This window comes from Electrophorus electricus, chromosome 21 (assembly GCF_041902795.1).
Source record: "Electrophorus electricus isolate QZ-2024a chromosome 21, ASM4190279v1, whole genome shotgun sequence".
In the NCBI taxonomy this organism is placed as follows: Eukaryota; Metazoa; Chordata; class Actinopteri; order Gymnotiformes; family Gymnotidae; genus Electrophorus; species Electrophorus electricus.
In genome coordinates, this window is record NC_137517.1 from 17117681 (window position 1) to 17137500 (window position 19820).

Here is a 19820-nt window from a genome sequence, read left to right on the forward strand (position 1 = left end):
TGCAGTCCCGAATGTCCCTCTGGAACTTTATCCTGGCCCGGAGGTCATCGAGCTTGTTATCCAGAGACTGGACGTTGGCTAGCAGGATGCTGGGGAAGGGAGCTCGGTGTGCCCGAGCCCTCAGCCTGTTCCTGATGCCGGCTCGCTTCCCTCGAGGCCTTTTCCTCGCGCCGCATCTTTTGTTTTCCCTCAGGATCTCCGTCGGCCATCTTGGGTCTGGGGTTACAGACGGCTTGAGGTGAGTGCTATGTAAATTAAGAGAAATAAGGGCATCTCTGCTGTACGAGATAGGCGCCGTGGTGTGTAGAGAAGGGCTGCAGAGAAATCAGGGGTAGCAGGAAGAGCGAAAATAGCGAAAAAAATAGCGAAAAGAGCGAAAAAATTGCCAGGTGTGGACGGAGCAGTCATGACGGCAGCCGATCTCACCGGCACCATCTTTACAAAATAAGAAGCAAGTGAGGGTGACAGCTGTTGTGTTTGGAAAATATTGAAGTATTAAAAAAACAATAGTTTGATGTTAATTCATCCCCACTCATGCTACCTATATAAGTCCCAAAGATGACACTAGCAAGTAGAGCATCCTGTGGTAATTCTTATAATGAGCATTAGTGGGTGTGTACATGCACATATTCTGATTGTCCCCACTTGTGCCATTGTGTGTAGTTGTCCTTAAAAAGCCTTGTGGGCTGGGAATCTTGAATTGAAGGATGTCAGTCATGTGCACATAGAATTTCACCCTGATGAGTCGGATAGTTGGTTTTTGGGTAGTGCCTTATTTGTTTTATTTAAACTTTGCTGGATGTTTAATATAATTCTCTACATTAATATCATACATACATACATTTTTAAAACTACACTACGCTTGAATCTAAACTGACTTATGTTTGTAAAGTTACTATATGTTCTGTGTTTTTGTATGTTATGTGAAGAGACCTTGAACATGGGAACGGACCTATACAAGTTAATGATGATGATGATGATGATGATGATGATGATGATGATGATGATGATGGTGGTGGTGATTACATCATTTCTATTTGGAGGATGGTGTTAAGCACCATTTAGTGGATGTGCCCTGAATGATGTACTGGAGTATGAAATTTTAAAAATCCTTTCATATGTTCACACTTTCCCCCCCAGACTAGCTGTCTGTAACCTCACAGAAATATCAGGAGAAACTTTAGCTTTGTCTCTACAATCACCCAGTTCATTGCTAAAAGAGCTGGAGCTTTGTAACAACATGACTTACATGATTCAGGAATAAAAATGCTTTCCTATGGATTAAAGACCTTGCACTGCAAGCTAGAAATACTCAGGTGAGCCTTCTTTTAACATTTTTTTTTTAAAGCCTTTAAACTATGGTTGCAAAGCATTTAAGTTTTGTGTTCAAAATAAAAATATTTTGTCTGTATAGACATTTTAAAAATAATAATTATGATCTTAGTTACGTATATTTATGATTGCATTCTCATGCTCTCATTTCCTTCCTCTCTTTAGACTGAGTGGCTGCTTAGTCACAGAGGTTGGCTGTTCTTGTCTGACTTCTGCCTTGAGTTCCAACCACTCACGTTTGAGAGTACTGGATCTGAGCTATAATCACCCAGGACTCCAAGATGCTGAATTGCTAACTACTGGAGTAGATGATCCACACAGCACATTGGAGTCTATTAGGTATGTAGGGCATATTGTGTATAATCTCATAGCCGTCTTGTCTTCTTTCAGAATCCCGTCAGTCATTACTCAGCCAGCCCACACTGTTCAGCCTGGATTAAGTACTAACTCTACACACCCCTGTCACCTCCTTATATAAGTCTAGTCCTTCTGTTGCTCCATGTGAAGTATTGTTCACCTACCACCTTCATACTGAGCGTTTCTTAGTGCTTCTGTAGCCTCCGGTTCTTCTCTCTTTCTGCCCATTTCTTTCACTGCAGATTTTGGATTTTGTACTTCTGCTCTCGTCTCATGGTTTTTGACCCCATCCTGAGCTCCCTGTTTTGTTTTTGTCTTTGTGTTTGTTTCTGGATTGTGTGCGGATGAGTGCAGATGAGTCTCTGGCGAACGAACTGAATACATTCTTCGCTCGCTTCGAGGCTACATCTAGTAGCGCTAATGCTAACAGCACTAATGCTAGCAGCACTAGTGCTAATGGTACTATCGGCACAGCCAATGGCACATGCGCAGGGCCCACCATAGAACAGCGCCCTCTCATCATCACGGAGAGTGACGTGAGAAGAGTGTTTAAAAGGGTGAATACCAGGAAGGCGATGGGACCAGACGGTATCTGCGGGAGGGTCCTCAAAGCCTGCGCAGATCAGCTAACCCCGATATTCACCGACATCTTCAATCTCTCCCTGACGCTCGGTATCGTCCCGTCCAGCTTCAAGCGATCCACCATCATCCCCGTCACGAAGAAACCTCGACCCTCCGACCTCAATGACTACCGCCCTGTTGGCCTCACATCAGTCGTGATGAAGTGCTTTGAAAAGCTAGTCAGAGACTTCATCACATCTTCACTGCCAGCCTCCATGGACCCACTGCAGTTTGCATACCGCCACAACCGCTCCACTGACAATGCAATTGCACATCTGCTCCACACTACACTGACTCACCTGGACGAAGGGAGGGGAAATTATGTTAAAATGCTGTTTGTTGACTACAGTTCAGCATTTAACACTATCATCCCCTCCCTACTCACTACTAATTTGGGGGATCTAGGACTGCATACGTCCCTGTGTGACTGGATCTCCAACTTCCTAACGGACAGACCACAATCAGTGCGGGTGGGCAACTGTCTCATCCACCCTCAGCCTCAGCACTGGAGCTCCTCAGGGTTGTGTCCTAAGCCCCCTGCTCTACTCACTGTACACCTATGCACAGCCACTTCCAGCTCCACCATCATTGTCAAGTTTGCTGACGATACCGTTGTCATGGGCCTGATCTCGGACAACGACGAGAGGGCCTACCTGGAGGAGATTAAACACCTGGAAAACTGGTGCCAGAAAAATAATCTCCTCCTAAATGTCAGTAAGACAAAGGAGCTGATCGTGGATTGCAGCAAGAAGCAGGAGCGGCACTACCAACCTGTGAGGATCAGTGGAACCACGGTGGAGAGAGTAGATAGTTTCAGGTACCTTGGTGTTCACATCTCACAGGACCTGTCCTGGTCCCGCCATACCATCTCCCTGGCAAAGAAGGCTCGTCAGCGTCTTTACCACCTCATACGCTTAAGAGACTTCAGACTGCCCTCCAAGGTACTGCAGAACTTCTGCACCTGCACTATTGAGAGCATCCTCACGGGGAACATCACAGTCTGTTTTGGGAATAGCACCAAGCAGGACAGACAAGCACTCCAAAGGGTAGTGCGTTCAGCAGAGCGCATCACTCACACGGAACTTCCTGACCTGCAGACCATCTACTACAAGCGGTGCCAGACCAAGGCCAGGAGGATTGTGAAGGACCCCACCCATCCCAACAATAGACTCTTCTCTCTGTTGAGGTCAGGGAGGCGCTTTCGCTCCCTGAAGACCAAGACAGAGAGACTGAAGAGGAGCTTCTTCCCACAGGCCATTTGGCCCTGAATCAGGGAAACTGATAAACTGTGGGGACCACCACCACCATGTAACATAACTGTATAACTGTATATATATATATATATATATATATATATAATATATATATATATATATATATATATATATATTCAATTACCTTGTGACACAAATGTAAATATGTTATGTTATTCTACAAAACGGATCTGTACATTCTGTACATTGTGTCCATATATACACAACCATATACATTGTACATTGTGTATATAATCATAATATACATATATTGTACATACATTGTTAATATATTTTGTACCTGCATAGAATATATATATTTCTCTTTGCATATATATATATATATATTTCACATATATAGAATATCTATATTTCTCAATGCACCCCTGTTTTCTTTCCTCAGTTTGGACAGAGCACTCTCAACCATTTCACTGTGAGTTATACTGTGTATGACTATGTAAACCAAACTTGAAACTTGAAACAACCTCTAACAGAAACGTGTTACATCTAGACATTATGCCAACAATAACCAACACCCTGCATACTTTAACATGGGTTTAAATACATAAAGACGAATGAGGTGCAGGTGTGGTTACAATCAAGACAGTCCTCCCACTGCACGTGGCGGGCAGAACCACGTGACTCACGGGAGGCAAGCGTTCTGTGACAACTTACATACCCTGAAACACAGTAAATAGCAAAGTAACCTACCACAGAAGTGAAGTGCAGCAAAGCCAATTGTCCTGTGCTATAATTCTTATTATTATCAGGACCCCTGAGATGAAACAGGGATGGTGTTTTTGAGAGGGAGCCTGAAGTTAGACAATGGTGACAGAACACATTCGTTTACTATAAAGTAGAACATCAGCTTACTAAGGACTCAGAAATATGTTTGATACTCTGATTCTAACATTAAACAAACATAATGAATGTAATCATCTCTCTCAACAATTATTTATATCCCACTTTTTTGTCTTGTTGGTGATCCAAAAAAGAGGGAAATATTCTGCCTCTTGATTTTTCAGTTTATTTTCTCCCAAATGGTAATTGCTCCAAAATGTGCTTTAACCGAGTACTACCTGAAGGGTCTGAATATGTAAAATGAATTTCTCCATTTTTTAAATTTTAATAAATATACAAAACAAAGTCTGTTTTTGCTTTGTGATTGTAGCATATTATGCATATGTTGATTAAAAAAATTAAATGACACCATTTTAAGAGTCTGAAACATAACAAAATGTGGAAAATATTTACATATACAGCATTTGGGAGACACCTATGGTCAGTTAGACTTACAGAAGTGCTTTGTAGTCTCCATCAAAAATATAACCTGATTTGAGAATAGCTGGGCCAGTGTCCTAAAGTGAGAATATAGGCCCGTGTTAAGAATACCCCTACCAAGTTTTCTTTTTTTTTTTTAAAATATTTTACTATTTAAAAAGTCAAATATTATTAGTAATGGTTCATTAGTGATGTAATTCATTATGCCTGCTGAAACATATACTGATTATAAGTATTATTTGTCACAGAGTCAAACCTTTATTTTTTTTTAAAAAAACAAGGAATCAGTTGAGTATGGTGTAGAGAGAAACAAGCTTGAATTTTATGACTCTCAAAAGGTGAGCTTGCTAATAGCTTTTGAATATTGCAAGAAAAGTTATTATTTTATATAGTATGGCCTACAAGTGGTGTGTGTGTCTTTTAGAATGGATCATGGTGGAGAATTCAGGATTAAACCAGGACTAAAGAAATGTAAGTTTACACAAACATGCACACACACTCACTCACTCTCACTCTTTTTCTTATGTTGATGTTTTCAACTCAAATCTCTGTTATTGTATACAGACGCCTGTAATCTCACACTGGACCCAAACACAGCACACGCATATCTCTCTCTTTCTGAGGGGAACAGAAAGGTGACATGTCAGAGAGAGCAGCAATTGTACCCTGATCATCCAGACAGATTCGACTGCAGGTTTCAGGTGCTAAGCAAAGAGGGCACATCTGGACGCTCTTACTGGGAGACTGAATGGAGTGGAGACATCGATATAGCAGCAACATATAAAGGGATCAGCAAAAAAGGAAGGAGTCGCAAATGTAGGTTTGGATACAACACACAGTCCTGGAGAATAAGCTGCTACAGCAGCAGTTATTCTGCCTGTCACAATGATAAGAGCATTGAAATACCGGCTCCCCCTTCACGCTCCCACAGAGTAGGGGTGTATCTGGACTGGCCAGCTGGCACTCTGTCCTTCTACAATATCTCTGCTGATGCGCACACACTGACCCACATATACACGTTCCACTCCCGGTTTACTGAGCCCCTTTACGCGGGGTTTGGTTTTACGTTTGACTCCGTAGTGTGCTTGTGTCCAATGGAATAAGCAGGCGCAACTCAGATTTTTGGCAAATATTTCTTTTTGAATTCCCTTTATATATGTGATATATATATATATATATATATATATATATATATATATATATATATATATATATATCAGCGAACAATATAGTCTTCCGATCATGGAGTCTGTCAGTTTCTTAATCTGTTGACAATCAACATTTTGTGCAGCAGTAACCACAGCCTCCCAGACACTGTTCAGAGGGCTGTACTGTTTTCCTTCAACATAAATCTCCCGCCTAAGAAGGCTAGCCATGCAGTAGAGTACTTCAATGCATGCAATGGAACATTTGTCCTGCATAAAAATCATGGTCTACTTGAAAGATTCAAACTTTTTCCTGTACCACCAAGAAAGTGTCTTCTAAAAGTTGGCCGTAGGTGTGGGAGTTGATTTTGAGTCCATCTTCAACCCGAAAAAGTCCCGCTAGCTTATCTTTACTAATAGCAGCCCATAGCAGTATCCCACCTCCATCTTGCTGTTGTGTGAGTCAAAATGGAGCTCTGTGCCTATTACTGATCCAGCCATGGGCCCATCCATCTGGAATGTCAAGCGTCAATCTCATCTCATCAGTCCATAAAACCTTTAAAAATTCTGTCTTCAGATATTTCTTGGCCCTGTCTTGATGTTTCACCTTATGTGTCTTGTTCAGTGGTGGTCTGGTTTCAGCCTTCCTTACCTTGGCCATGTCTCTGTGTACTGAACACTTTGTACGTCTGGGCGCTCTGGGAAGGTTGCTTTTCTGGAATATGACAGCACTGAAGCATAATGAGTTCCTAGTTGCTTCACATTTGATTATTTTCAAACCTTTGGCAGTTTATTTGCATCTTTTTTTCTGAACATGTTTCTAGCAAACTTGTTGACTATTTGCAACAAAACATTTGATGGCTTTGTGATCATGCCCCAATATCTTAGCAATTTTAAGAGTGCCACATCCCTCTGAAAGACTTTTTACAATTTCTAAAAGAAAAAATTGTATTTCAATTAAATCTCTTTTTTGGCCGATTTTGCCTGAGGAAAAGAAGTTGCCTTCTGATAATTATGACACCTTGATATAAGGTGTTTATCTTCTTAGGCCACACCATCCTTCATTATGCAAATACACATCACCTGATATGCTTAAATCCAATTTATACAGCTTGTAGTTGGAAAATATGCATAAAAATGATGATATGGTCAAAATACTCTCTTGCCTAATAAGTGTGTACACAGTATACAGTGTGCTATGACATCCAGATACTCCAAGGACACAGTGGACACTGTGGACACTCCAAGGACACCAAGGACACAGTGTCCTTCCGCATCTCCCCTGCTGCCAACAGGCATGCTCTTTTTTTAAAGCAACTATGAGTATAACTTTTTTACAAGCTTTGGTGCCACTGCATCTCACCCATCTGCAGCTGTTTCATTTTCAAAACATTTTGCTGCACATAAGATTGTGGTGGGAAGAAGGTCTAGAAGGATCCACAAGCTGAATCCTTCACTCATCCAATAGAGGCAGCCATTAGTAAGTAAAAGCTGAGAAGTGTAGTCTGCCTCCCCAGTATCCTCGACTTTGAGACACTCCTACTGATGCAGTTCATATGTTTCTAAAACTTGTTATGCTACACTTCATTTCAGGATTGACTGGTCCTAAATGTGGATTGCATTGTACTCCTCTCACGTCTAATTCCTGTACACATCACCACTGCTGCTTTTGCAAAAAAGCATTAAAAAGAAAACCCTGGCTTATCAGTCACATGAATGTTGACAGGTGTAATGCAATGGAGAGAGGCTTAATGACAAACTGTGCAGCAACAGATGGGCCACAGTTACTGTAAGTTTATATTAAGGGCACCTATATGGTAGGTATTGGTTTTTACTTTCATTTGCCACCCATTTATATGCATTTACAAATGACCCTACAAGTACACAAATGTACATTTATGAGAGTTGTTTCCATTATGGTTTAATGCAGTACATTGAAAGAGTAAAAGTAGTGAATATTTTAACATTTGACAGGATCATTTGTGCTCTTTTCTTGCAAGGGGCCTTGCCTGTGGAATGTTCATTTTCAGATGTAACATGCGTAAGAAATAAGGTGTAAGGTTCAGGAGCATGAGAATCATCTGAGTAGCTAGGGTTAGTCGCAAGACCATGTGAAGCACTGGAATTAGCTTCCAGATTAAGACCCACTAAGTGAAGGAAAATATTACAGTAATGTTACTCCTTTAACTGACATGTTCGCATGCATTCATTCTGAATCAATAAACAGATATGACACAAACACAGAAATTGAGTATAGTTTAGGGAGTAAATCAAAATAAGATCTTTCTATATGAGGACGGGCAATTTGATTGAAAAAAACTTGAAATTTCAAATGAGTCATGCAAGATAGAAATGGTAATAAACAATGTGAGAAGTAAATTACAAATGTTTTTTCAGATGTGACGGATAGTATGTAAATCATTTGCAAAAATAAAACTTAATTAGGTTTAACCCGTTGTTCAGCCCATAGTACAGTCAAATGACTAACAAAGCTAGTTGTATTAATTATTAATTAGTGTGAGTCTGAGTGAAACGTTTCTACCATCTTGTGAATTTTACCCATCATGGATAAATGTTTAAAAACAGGACCTTTTCACAAACGATCCTGCGACTGGACCATTTGCAAGTGAAGCAGCCACTCTCTCCTACCTAGAAAACCGAGAAAACCAAGCATAACCCAGAATGAAGGAAATGTTTACTGTATACATTTAGTGTTTATTTTGTTGTGAGATTATGCAATCGAAGTGTGATGGGTGACCTTGATTGTTGTGCTGTATTTGCTTAAATTTTAAAAAGGTAGATTATTTTCATGTGTACCGAAGAAAGGCTTGTTGGTGAATCAAGTGGGTCATGGGGTGCAAAAGTGTGGGAACCCCTGTGCTTGACCCCCACCGGTGATCAGAGGATGCTGTCCACAGGATGCTGTTGGCTGGATATTTTTGGTTGGTGGAATATTCTCAGTCAAGCAGTGACACCAACATGTTAAGAGCTCAAAGACACTGAGACGTCTAATCCTCTCAGTGTGTGTGTATTAAGTAAATGTACACTGCACTAAATAAAAATGTAAAATGTGCAATAAGTTTTGCACGTGCCACTTTTTATGTTTACAGAATACAGAATAATTTCTAGAATTTTCCATGATTGATTGCTTTCATAACTCAGGGGGTCTAATTTTTCTTTAAAACTTAGGCTGCGAAGGCTATTATGTCAAACATACACTGAAAGTGAAATAAGTGAATAATCTATGGAAGATTAAATGTTTAATTCATCTTAATACTTCCATATCTATTTTTTAATCATCGAGAACTGACAAAAATGTCACACCCTGGCCCACAAGCAGGCAAACCCACACAAATAACCCCATTCACCCATCCATGCAGACCCATTCACCCTGCTCAAGCCAATCAGACACCTTCAGCAAATCAATTACCAGTCTCTCCACCAGTCATATCACACAGCCACTTCCATGTTGACAATCAAATATTTATTGATTATCATTCCTACTTAAGCCCACAGGATCATCCAGTCAGTGTGTTGCATTGGTATGAGAATGTGTCTTGTAAGCCATCAAACTCCAAGAACACACAGTTGCTTGTTCACATTTTGCATAGTTACTTCTTTTCTGTTACAGTTTGCCCTCAGTTCATTCCTGTGTTTGCCTTTTTTCTTTTTTTATTAAACTTTCTATAAAACCTTTTAATACTTTCACTCAAGCCTTGCTCCTCTGCTCAAAAATGTCACAAAACCATATTCACGTTTCAGAAATGTACACAATTTAATATTATACATTACATTTACATTTATGGCAATTAGCAGATGCTCTTATCCAGAGTGATTTACAAAGTACTTTGTCATTTACTCATAGAATACCCTATTACAGTACAGTAGGTTAGAGTCCAACATACCAATGAACTAGAATACTGTAGAATACAGGGATCAATGCTGATACCTAGAAGTACAAAATACATATGGTCTATCTTAAACAATGATAAGTGCAGTAAACAATAAGTGCTAGAGTTTGTTAAACAATGTCCTACAATAATTTAGTCAGCCAATATGGGAGCAGGGCCAGTTGTCCTTTAAATATTCTGCAAATAGATGGGTCTTCAGTCTGCGTTTGAAGACTGCAAGGGACTCTGCTGTCCAGACAGCAAGTGGGAGTTCATTCCACCATCTTGGAGCCAGGACAGAAAAAAGTCTCGATGCTTGTTGTCCATGAGACCTGAAACAAGGTATTTCAAGCCGAGCCGTACTTGAGGTTCAAAGTACTCGAGGTACGGATCAGGCTTTGACTATTGACCTCATGTATGAAGGGGCTGGTCCATTTTTGGATTTGTAGGCAAGCATCAAGGTTTTAAATCTGATGCATGCAGCTACTGGGAGCCAATGAAGGGAGCAGTGGAGTAACATGTGAACTTCGGAAGATTGAAGACCAGTCGTGCTGCTGCATTCTGGACAAGTTGTAGAGATTTGATGGCTCTTAGAGGAAGACCAGCAAGTAGCGAGTTGCAGTAGTCTAACTTTGAGGAAGTTCTCAAAGGAAACTGTGAGGCCATGGTATGGGTTGGGTGTACCTGGGATGAACAGAAGCTCAGTTTTACTGGGGTTGAGCTTCAACTGGTGGGATGTCATCCATGGCACGATGTCAGTTAAGCATGCTGTGGTGGAAAAAATGAGAGCACATCAAACATAGACAGCTTTATGCATTGAGTAGTAAAAAAGTTTATTGAGTTCTGTCTCCTGTATAACAGAGAAAGAGAACTGAACCGCAATACAGTCCCCCTCTCCTTATACACAGACAGTGGCAGTGACGCCCAAAGTGAATAGAAAAGAAGAAAAAAACGACTCCTACAGTGTATCTGCTAATCATGCTTTGGTTAGTCTGAGCATTCATGATTCCTCTATCTCTATGGTTAGAACAGTGCGTGCACCTGCTGGGTCAGCACAAGAAGAATGCATGTGAGTCGCTGATGCCCCTAACTTGCACGCCTATCTGCAGATTGTTATGCTGTGACTATAGAAACAGAAAGCAACGTAACAGAAAGCAAAGTAAATTACATGCTCAGATATGTCTCTAGACCTGCGTATCAGAGGCTGGAAAAGAAATAAATAACTGAGTATCATCAGCATAGCAGTGGTAGGAGAAACCATGAGAAAATATTACATAACTAAGAGAACGAGTATACAAAGAGAAGAGATGGGGGCATAATACTGACCCTTGTGGAACACTAGTGGAGAGTCTACATGGTTTGTATGTGGATCTTCTCCATGTCACCTGATAGGACCGTCCCTCCAGATAGGACTGAAACCATCTCCAAGCAGAGCCAGTCACACCAAGCCTGGAGAGAACAGAGAGAAGAATGTTGTGGTTCTCTGTGTCAAAGGCTGCTGAAAGGTCTACAAGAATCAAAACAGATGACAGATTGGCAGCTTTAGCGGCATGAAGCTTCTCCGTCACTGCTATGAGGGCTGTTTCTGTAGAACGTGCCGGTTTGTAGCCAGACTGATTGGGATCATGCAGCTGGTTTGGGGTGAGCTAAAGAGACAATTGATTGTAAACCGCTTGTTTGAGGGGTTTTGGGAGGAAAGAGAGAAGTGATACTGGTCTGTAGTTCTTAACATTGGAGCCATCAAGTGTGGCCTTCTTGAAGATTGGTACCACCCTGGCAGTTTTGAATGCTTTTGGCAAGTATACAGAAGACAAGGAGTTGTTGATGATGACAGAGATGAAAGGAAGCAGATCTCTTGTGATTGTCTGGAACAGAGTGGAAAGAATTGGATCCAGCAGACATGTTGTCAGACTGCTGGAAGTCAGGAGTTGAAGAATTTCATCTGAGGAAAGAGGAGAAAAAGAAGTCAGAGAGTTGGATGTTGGGGAATGCATATTGGTTGGAGGAGTGAGAACAGAGGAAAAGGACTGGCGGATTGCTGCAACCTTCTCCACAAAGAAGGTGATGAAATCTTCAGGAGTAAGAGATGAGGAAGGAGGTGGAGGGGGAGGATTAAGTAGAGAATAAAAAATAGTGAATAGTTGGCGTTGATGAGATGCTGATGATTCAAATTTTCTCTGTAGTAGGATGACTTTGCAGATGTTACTTCCAGTGAAAACTTGGAAAGGAAAAATTTGTATGAGCTAATGTCTGAATCTAGGTGAGATTCTCTCCACCACCTCTCTGCAGTCCTTAGTTCTCTCCTGTGGCAGCAAAGTGTTTCTGTTAGCCAGGGGGCAGGTGGGGAAGACTTAGCAGGTCTAGAGGAGAGAGGGCACAGAAGATTCATTGATGAGGAGAGTGTAGAAATGAAAGAATGAGTAACTGCATCCAAAGAGAGAGAAGACAGAGAGTCAGGGTGAGGAAGGTGGACAAAATAGTAGAAGTAAGGGAAGAGGGAGTTATGGAGTGCAGATTGCGATGGAAGGAGGAGGAACATGTTGGAGAGGACTGGATGGAAAGAGAAGGAAGGGAGAGAGAAAGTGATGGTCCGAGAGGTAGACGGGGGTGACTGCTATGTCCGATGTTGTGGTGGCATGGGTGAAGATCAGGTCTAGAACATTGTCCACTTTGTGAATTGGAGGAGAGTGGTTGAGGATGAGGTCGAATGCTGTCAACAGCAGAAGGATACAGGAGGATTAGAGCTTATTTTATATTTATTTCATGAACACCAATAAAATCTGTATGTTTACGTTATGGCACTTAGCTGACACTTTTATCCAAAGTGACATAATTTTGACTGAATACAACTTGATACAATTTAGGGTTAAGGGTCTTGCTCAGGGTCCAACTACCGCCCTTCACTGACTGTCTGCTACTGGGGGTATTTTATTGTACCTGTCATATCTACCTGGCCTCTGTCCACCCCTGGTTTTCTCCTGACCACATTACACATTGTTTAGCTAAAGGGGCATATGGCTGGGACCTTCCTTGGATTTCTGTACTCACATCAGAACATACGTCACAGTTTTCATCTTTCCTACACTCACTTGATTTTCTGCATTCTAATTAGTTTCAGAACTCTCCTTTTGTCTTTCCTGTTTTCCCTCTTCAAAGGACCTCAAAATCATTCATCTTTGTCCTGTTCCCCCCTACTTCTTTCCCATAAGTGTATCTCTCTTCTTTCTGTTTCACTAACCATGATGCATCTCTCTATCACAGGACCCTGACAGAGGCCACTGTTTTCTCTCTTTTCAGCAGGGAGTGTTGTGATTTTGTGGATGTTGTTGCATGTTGTGACTTGTGTGTTGTATATTTAGTGTTCCTGGCTGCAAGACAACTTTCCTCTGTGGATTATAAAGGGAATGGAACTGAACTGAACATAATTGTTGCACAGTCAACAGTCTCTCAAACCAGCCTGGAGTTACAGTGCAGTCCTTCTGATATTGTACAACCTCATAGCTTAAAACAAAAATTAGTTTCTCACTAATTTCATACACTCTAAGCCCAGCATTACACCACTGTTCTGTCGATATATCTAGCAGTCCTACTGAGGGTTTTACATACCATTGACATGTTTGTTTAGGTCAGGGCTTTCAAAGACTGTGGGTCTCCTCTCTGACTAAGCTTGGAAAAGGTGTGATGGTGCAAGTTCTCAACATTGACTGGGTCAGACCATTCCAAGCCAAACTGCAAGTTCCCAACATTGATTGGGTCAGATCATTCCAAGCCAAACTGCAAGTTCCCAAAATTGACTGGGTCAGATCATTCCAAGCCAAACTGCAAGTTCCCAACATTGACTGCGTCCGACCATTCCAAGCCAAATTACAAGCTAACGTAACTTATGAAACAACAAGCTGTACATGTGATGTCCACATCACTGTTTTAATGACATGTCAAGAGAAATGTCTTTCTGGCTTTTCTCCCTTTTTAAGAATTTGGAACTATGCTTTAATATTAATTTTGAGCATCTACTGTATAAAATTCATATTGACAAATGATTGCTGTGGTGGAACTCTGGAAATCAATCACACCTCAGGTAGAAGGTAATATTTGAATGCTTTGTGCACAAGGGACTCTGTCCCTCTGTCAGTAATGACTGCTAGTAGAGCGAGTCCCAAACATGATCACACTTGCTTTCTTATAGTTCCTCTCCACCCTTGTGGTTTTCCTGCCCCACCTTTGCTGTTCATCAAGCGCTCCCTTATTGGAAGTCGGCCAACTCACTCATGTCACATTTGACAGCTGTAAACACACACATGGTTCCTGTGATTCAGGTCTTCTCTTCCACTCGGGGTGAGAGACAGTCTAAAGTGTAACAGATATTAAGCTCAGACATAAACTTATACAAATACATTGTTGCCTTTATAGGTAATACAACATTTATATATAATATAAAGTAAGCAATATATATAAATCTCTTCACAATGTTTCTCCTGTAGAGGCTCCTATAGAGACTGCATTTTGCATTCTATGGAGCTCTGCTTTCCTTTTATGACATTCTCTAGCCCAGTGGCCTTTTATGTGTCAACAGTGACATTCAGGGTTTTCTTTAACATTGCCAGATGCCTCCAGCATAGGTAGTATAATTGTTTCCCTCATAACAAGCTTGTCGAGGTGTTTTATATTTCTTCTCTGACCATTTTTTTTATTACTGGAACCACTGAGGTGTACCATTCTGTGGGCCTGGTGAACTCCCTTATGGTTCCTATGGACCACATCCTGTGCAACTTTTCATTCACTTTTTCGAATCAGCAGAACACACTCTATGTGGAGTGGCTAGACTGTGTGACTTAAACATACTACATTGGGATTTAGTTCTATTTTAACTAGCTTGCAACTCAGGAGCACAATTTCCTCAAGCACCAGGGCACTGACCTGCAACACCTGGTCACTGACTTCCACCACATGGTCACTGACCTGCAACACCTGGCAATGACCTGCAACACCTGGGCACTGACCTACTAAGCTACTAAGCCCATGTTGCATACCATGCCCTGACTGATTTGGACTCTTGAAGAGTCAATTTGGAAGAGTCAATTTGGACTCTTGAAGACTTTGTCAGTTTTCACTAGCAGAGGTGCTGTAGGAGAGCTAAAGATGTGCTGCAAAACATAATTATGACATCAATACTTTAAAGGTGACTATTTAGCTACATACTGTAAGATCCACCTTCACTTATTGTCTGAATGAGCCCCCACTACACTACTAAGTAAGGATGACTCACTGTCTCTGGCAAGGCTGTCCTGTATGACCACTGACCTCTCTGTTTTACCTTTCCATGCTGCAGCAAAATGCCTAATTTTGTTGCATGTAAGACAATTCCATTTGGACGCAGGGCTTTCGTACAGACAGTGTGATATATTACACCTTGGACAGACTGCTCCCTGCTTCTGTTTGTGTTCATCTTACCTTATCAGGTAAAGAATTAACCTCAACTTCCTACTTGTTCAGCTTCACTGCAATACAAAAGTGTGAAAAGCATTGGATCCATAGTGGTCAGTGAGAACACTGGCTAAAGTCAAAGGACTCTGGAGCAGGACATTCCCACATTCACCCCACTTGTACCCCACTCTAACCCCACTCTTACCCCACTCTAACCCCACTCTTATCCCACTCTTACCATATTCTTATCACACTCTTACCCCACTCTTACCCCACTCTTAGCCCATTCTTACCCCACTCTTACCCCACTCTAACCCCACTCTTAGCCCATTCTTACCCCACTCTTACCCCACTCTAACCCCACTCTAACCCCACTCTTACCCCACTCTAACCCCACTCTTAGCCCACTCTTACCCCACTCTTACCCCACTCTTACCCCACTCTAACCCCACTCTTATCCCACTCTTACCCCACTCTTACCCCACTCTAACCCCACTCTTACCACATTCTTACCCCACTCTTATCCCACTCTAACCCCACTCTAACCCCACTCTTACCCCACTCTAACCCCACTCTTACCCCACTCTTACCCCACTCTTAGCCCATTCTTACCCCACTCTTACCCCACTCTAACCCCACTCTTACCCCACTCTTAGCCCACTCTAACCCCACTCTTATCCCACTCTTACCCCATTCTTACCCCACTCTTACCCCACTCTAACCCCACTCTTATCCCACTCTTACCCCATTCTTATCCCACTCTTACTCCACTTTTACCCCATATTTACCCCATTCTTATCCCACTCTTAACCCACTCTAAGCAGTTTTTTGGTGGGTAAACTGACACCATGTCATAAACTCACTTCTGCATGGCTTTGGGGTATTTTCCATTTAGTTAAATTAATTTAATAGGATATTTAATTAAATATAGTTTTAATAGCTTTGGAGGTAATTTCCAGTAGTTCTACATGTTGTGTTTGACTGTACTTGTACCAGTCTGGCTGCATTCTTTAACACCTGTCTTACCTGTGACCCACCCTGAGTCTGTTCCTCTTATTCAGCACTGGGAGGGAGACAGTAGGAGATGATCTGTTAAAATATGAAGATAAAATTGAAACTGGAGTCTCCACATTCCAGCAAGTTGTATGATAAACTGAACAGGACAAACAGATTTAGATCAGAGTGAGAGAGACTGAGCATGATCACCATTTTATGAGAAACACATAAATGTATTTCAGAGGAAAATGGTGAGTATGTGAGTCTGTGCTGTACATTCAGAATGATCAGAATTTGGACTGAAGCTCCAGTAGATGGTGTTAGTGGAGACAGACAGCAGTAGTAGAGCTCCTTAGTCTTTCTGCTGTACTTAAATTTTCTGTCTTTATAAACAGATCAGTTTAGTTCAGTTTTTGTTATAATTAAGTAATATTATTTTGCTTTGCTGGATAGTGTCTATTTCATATGTGAACTGTATGCTGATAGCTGCACTCTTATCTGCTGTGAAGGTTTGTTATGAACTACTGTTTCAAAGCAAATGAACTTCCTTCCTCTTAGTCTTGGCAACAGGTTTTGTTGGGAGTGGCCACAGCTTGTTTTAATTTTAATCTAATGTTTTCATTAGATTAAAATTACACATGTAGGATACTGCAGCATTTGTAAGTAGTTCCAAAATCATGTATCAAAGCATCAACTGATTCCTGTAACCTCTGTAAACACTGCTGTTTTATCTCCATGTGTTTTGGAAACATCATTTGATGGATTCTGCATTAAAGTATTGCATTGATATGTCCAAGTAACTTTGTATCAACCTGTTAGGGGTTTGATCCCTGCACTAATAATCTGAACCTGCTCACATTCAGACCATCTATAAACTGACTGACAAATTCCTGCAGCAGTTAAAGTGGGTGCACTCCCACTAGCCCCTGCTGTAATTCATCACACAAATCAGTAATTATTTTTATAAATATAATTACGATAATTGTGTGAGATAGATGTGCTTAAAGCCTCCTACCCAAACAAAACCTCTAGCATGAACCACAGATATCAGCCAGTAAACAGATTTTGAAACACTTGGTGTCCTGCTCTGGGTGGTGCTATTCTCACCTGTAAAACTGATAACTAGTATGAAAGCAAAAGAATATGAATTGAAATCTAAGAATGCATAAAACTAAGAAATATGCATATTACATTTCATATTCTATTTACAACACATTCTACTGTCTTGCGGGTACAGTACATGAAGCAGGTGTATTTATGATCAATCTATAAATATTTATTTTAATGCTACCAAACTAATACAATAAATCAACAAATTAAATAGTTTAAATGGATTCACTGAGTTCAGGAAATCATCTAGAGCAATGACATCATCATTCTTTGATGTTTAATGGTGTTTGTGAGGTAATGACTGATTAGAAGATGGAAGCTTCCAGTCCAGTCCAGACCAACACAGCCCAGACAGGAGGGAACGTCTGTGCTCCTGTACTGCATGGGAATCAGATTCAGGGACCAGTGATGCTGAACATTACATATGGAGGTAAGAGATGAATGTTTGTCTAAATAAGCATCTTTCAGCAGAAATTACAGTTAATATTTATTATTTTAAAATTACTTGGTATAAACATATGATGTTCATGAATATAACAGTCCTCACAGTTATAAATCCTCCCTACTAATTCTGGGGTTCTTTATTACTCTGTATTTGATAATTATAATAAATATAATGATAATAAATATCAGGGTATGTCAGTGCTCCTGTACTGAATCAGATTCAGGGATCAATGACAGTGAACATATTTAACATTACAAATGGAGGTAAGAGATTAATCTGTTTGTCCAAATGAGCATCTGGTAAAGGACACAGTTAATATTTATTTATTTATAATTACTTAATATAAACATATGTGGTTTATGAATATAATGGTCCTCAGAGATGTAAACTCGACTTTCTAAGTCAGGGGTTCTTTAGTACTCTGTATATGATAATAAAATTATAATTAACATAAGGATAATAAAGTTCAGATTTTCCAATCTTCTCTCCTCCAGCTCAGGAAGTGTCCATTTCCAGCAAAGTTCAGAATGGAGGATCTTCAAGCACTTCTGCTCTCAGTGAAGGTCTGTTTATACACAACACTTCTTATTTACTTAAGTTAACATCTGAATACGAACATCACTGATTATGTACAGAAGGAGACATCTACATATGCACATAGCTGCTTATTTATTGTAGATAATGTTTGCTCCTATTGATGGTAATATCAAGTCAAGTTTAGTGTCATTCCTTCATATCAAATGTATGCATTGCAATGAAAATGGAATTTAATTTATGTCAGACTATGGTGTGACACAATGTCCACAATTACAGCAGCACACCACACAGGACTACATAATTGTACGATACATCAATACATCACATAAATGTACAATACAACAACACACAGGATGCCATAAGTGTACAATAGAGCAGTACAGTGTGCAGGACTAAATAACTACACAGTACTACATAAGTGCAAATGGAAGACAAATGCAGAAATAACAACAAATTAAATAAATACATGAAGTACAAAACAGTACCAGTGACACAATCACTCAGGGCAGTGACAGGCATGCAGGACACAGTCACAGAGGATATATATATGTGACGTGAGGAGGCAGAGCAGGATGAGGGGACAAGTCGTGTTAAACACAAAGAAACGTTTATTGTTACACAAAACAAAGAGGACTATGTGGCTAGCAGGCTAACCACGTTCAAACATAGACAACATTTACATTCAAAACACAAGACTTATACATGCACACTAACGATACAAAATGAGGAGCAGGTGTGAAACACAGGGAGGGCATGGCCATACAGATGAACACACACACACACACACACACACACACACACAAAAACGGGGCCATACTGTGACAATATAGAAACTTGTGTACGCAACAGTGCGTATGTATGTATTGTATGCCAGAGGCACTCAGTGGACAAGAAGCATAAACAGCACTATTAATAGATGTACCAGTCCTGAGTGATGGAAACATCCAAAGGAAGGAATATGAGAAGTTGGATAAATATCAGGGACTTAAAGTAGTAATAGAGAATGTGGAGGGTTAACACCAAGGTTGTCCCAGTGGTGATGGGGGCACTTGGGGCTGTGACCCATAAGATGGAGGAGTGACTCCAACAGATCCCAGAAAACTGAGTGAGCAGCCAGCAAGGAACTAAGATTCCAGACCCACTGGAGAGTTCACACCTACTGGATCTGGGGGACGATTAGAGGAGACACCAGACCCACTGGGGAGTTTATACCTACTGGGTCTGGAGAGGATTGGAGGAGACACCAGACCCACTGGGGGAGGGTTAGACGAGCCTCCCAAAAGAAGAAGTCCAAAACACCCATGAAGGGGAAGAAACCACCATCCTCAGGGTGTCCAAGCCAGTGTGCTACCAGCACAGAAAACTTCAACAACTAGGGCTGTTAGGGGAAAGGTCTGGCGCACCTAAAACTGCTTCAAACAACCTTCTC

The 19820-nt window shown here is 40.9% G+C and overlaps 1 long non-coding RNA gene and 1 pseudogene across 1 annotated transcript; one reads left to right on the plus strand and one right to left on the minus strand.

Moving 5' to 3' along the window:
• Window positions 1-10033: 10033 nt before the first annotated feature.
• Window positions 10034-15328, minus strand: LOC145652795 (uncharacterized). Its single transcript, XR_014119051.1, has 3 exons — window positions 15289-15328; window positions 11206-11328; window positions 10034-10647 (listed from the first exon to the last, which is right to left on the minus strand). It is a non-coding gene; the product is annotated as an uncharacterized LOC145652795 (long non-coding RNA).
• Window positions 15329-17555: 2227 nt separating this feature from the next.
• Window positions 17556-19820, plus strand: part of LOC113569446 (NACHT, LRR and PYD domains-containing protein 3-like) — a 13001-nt pseudogene continuing 10736 nt past the window's right edge.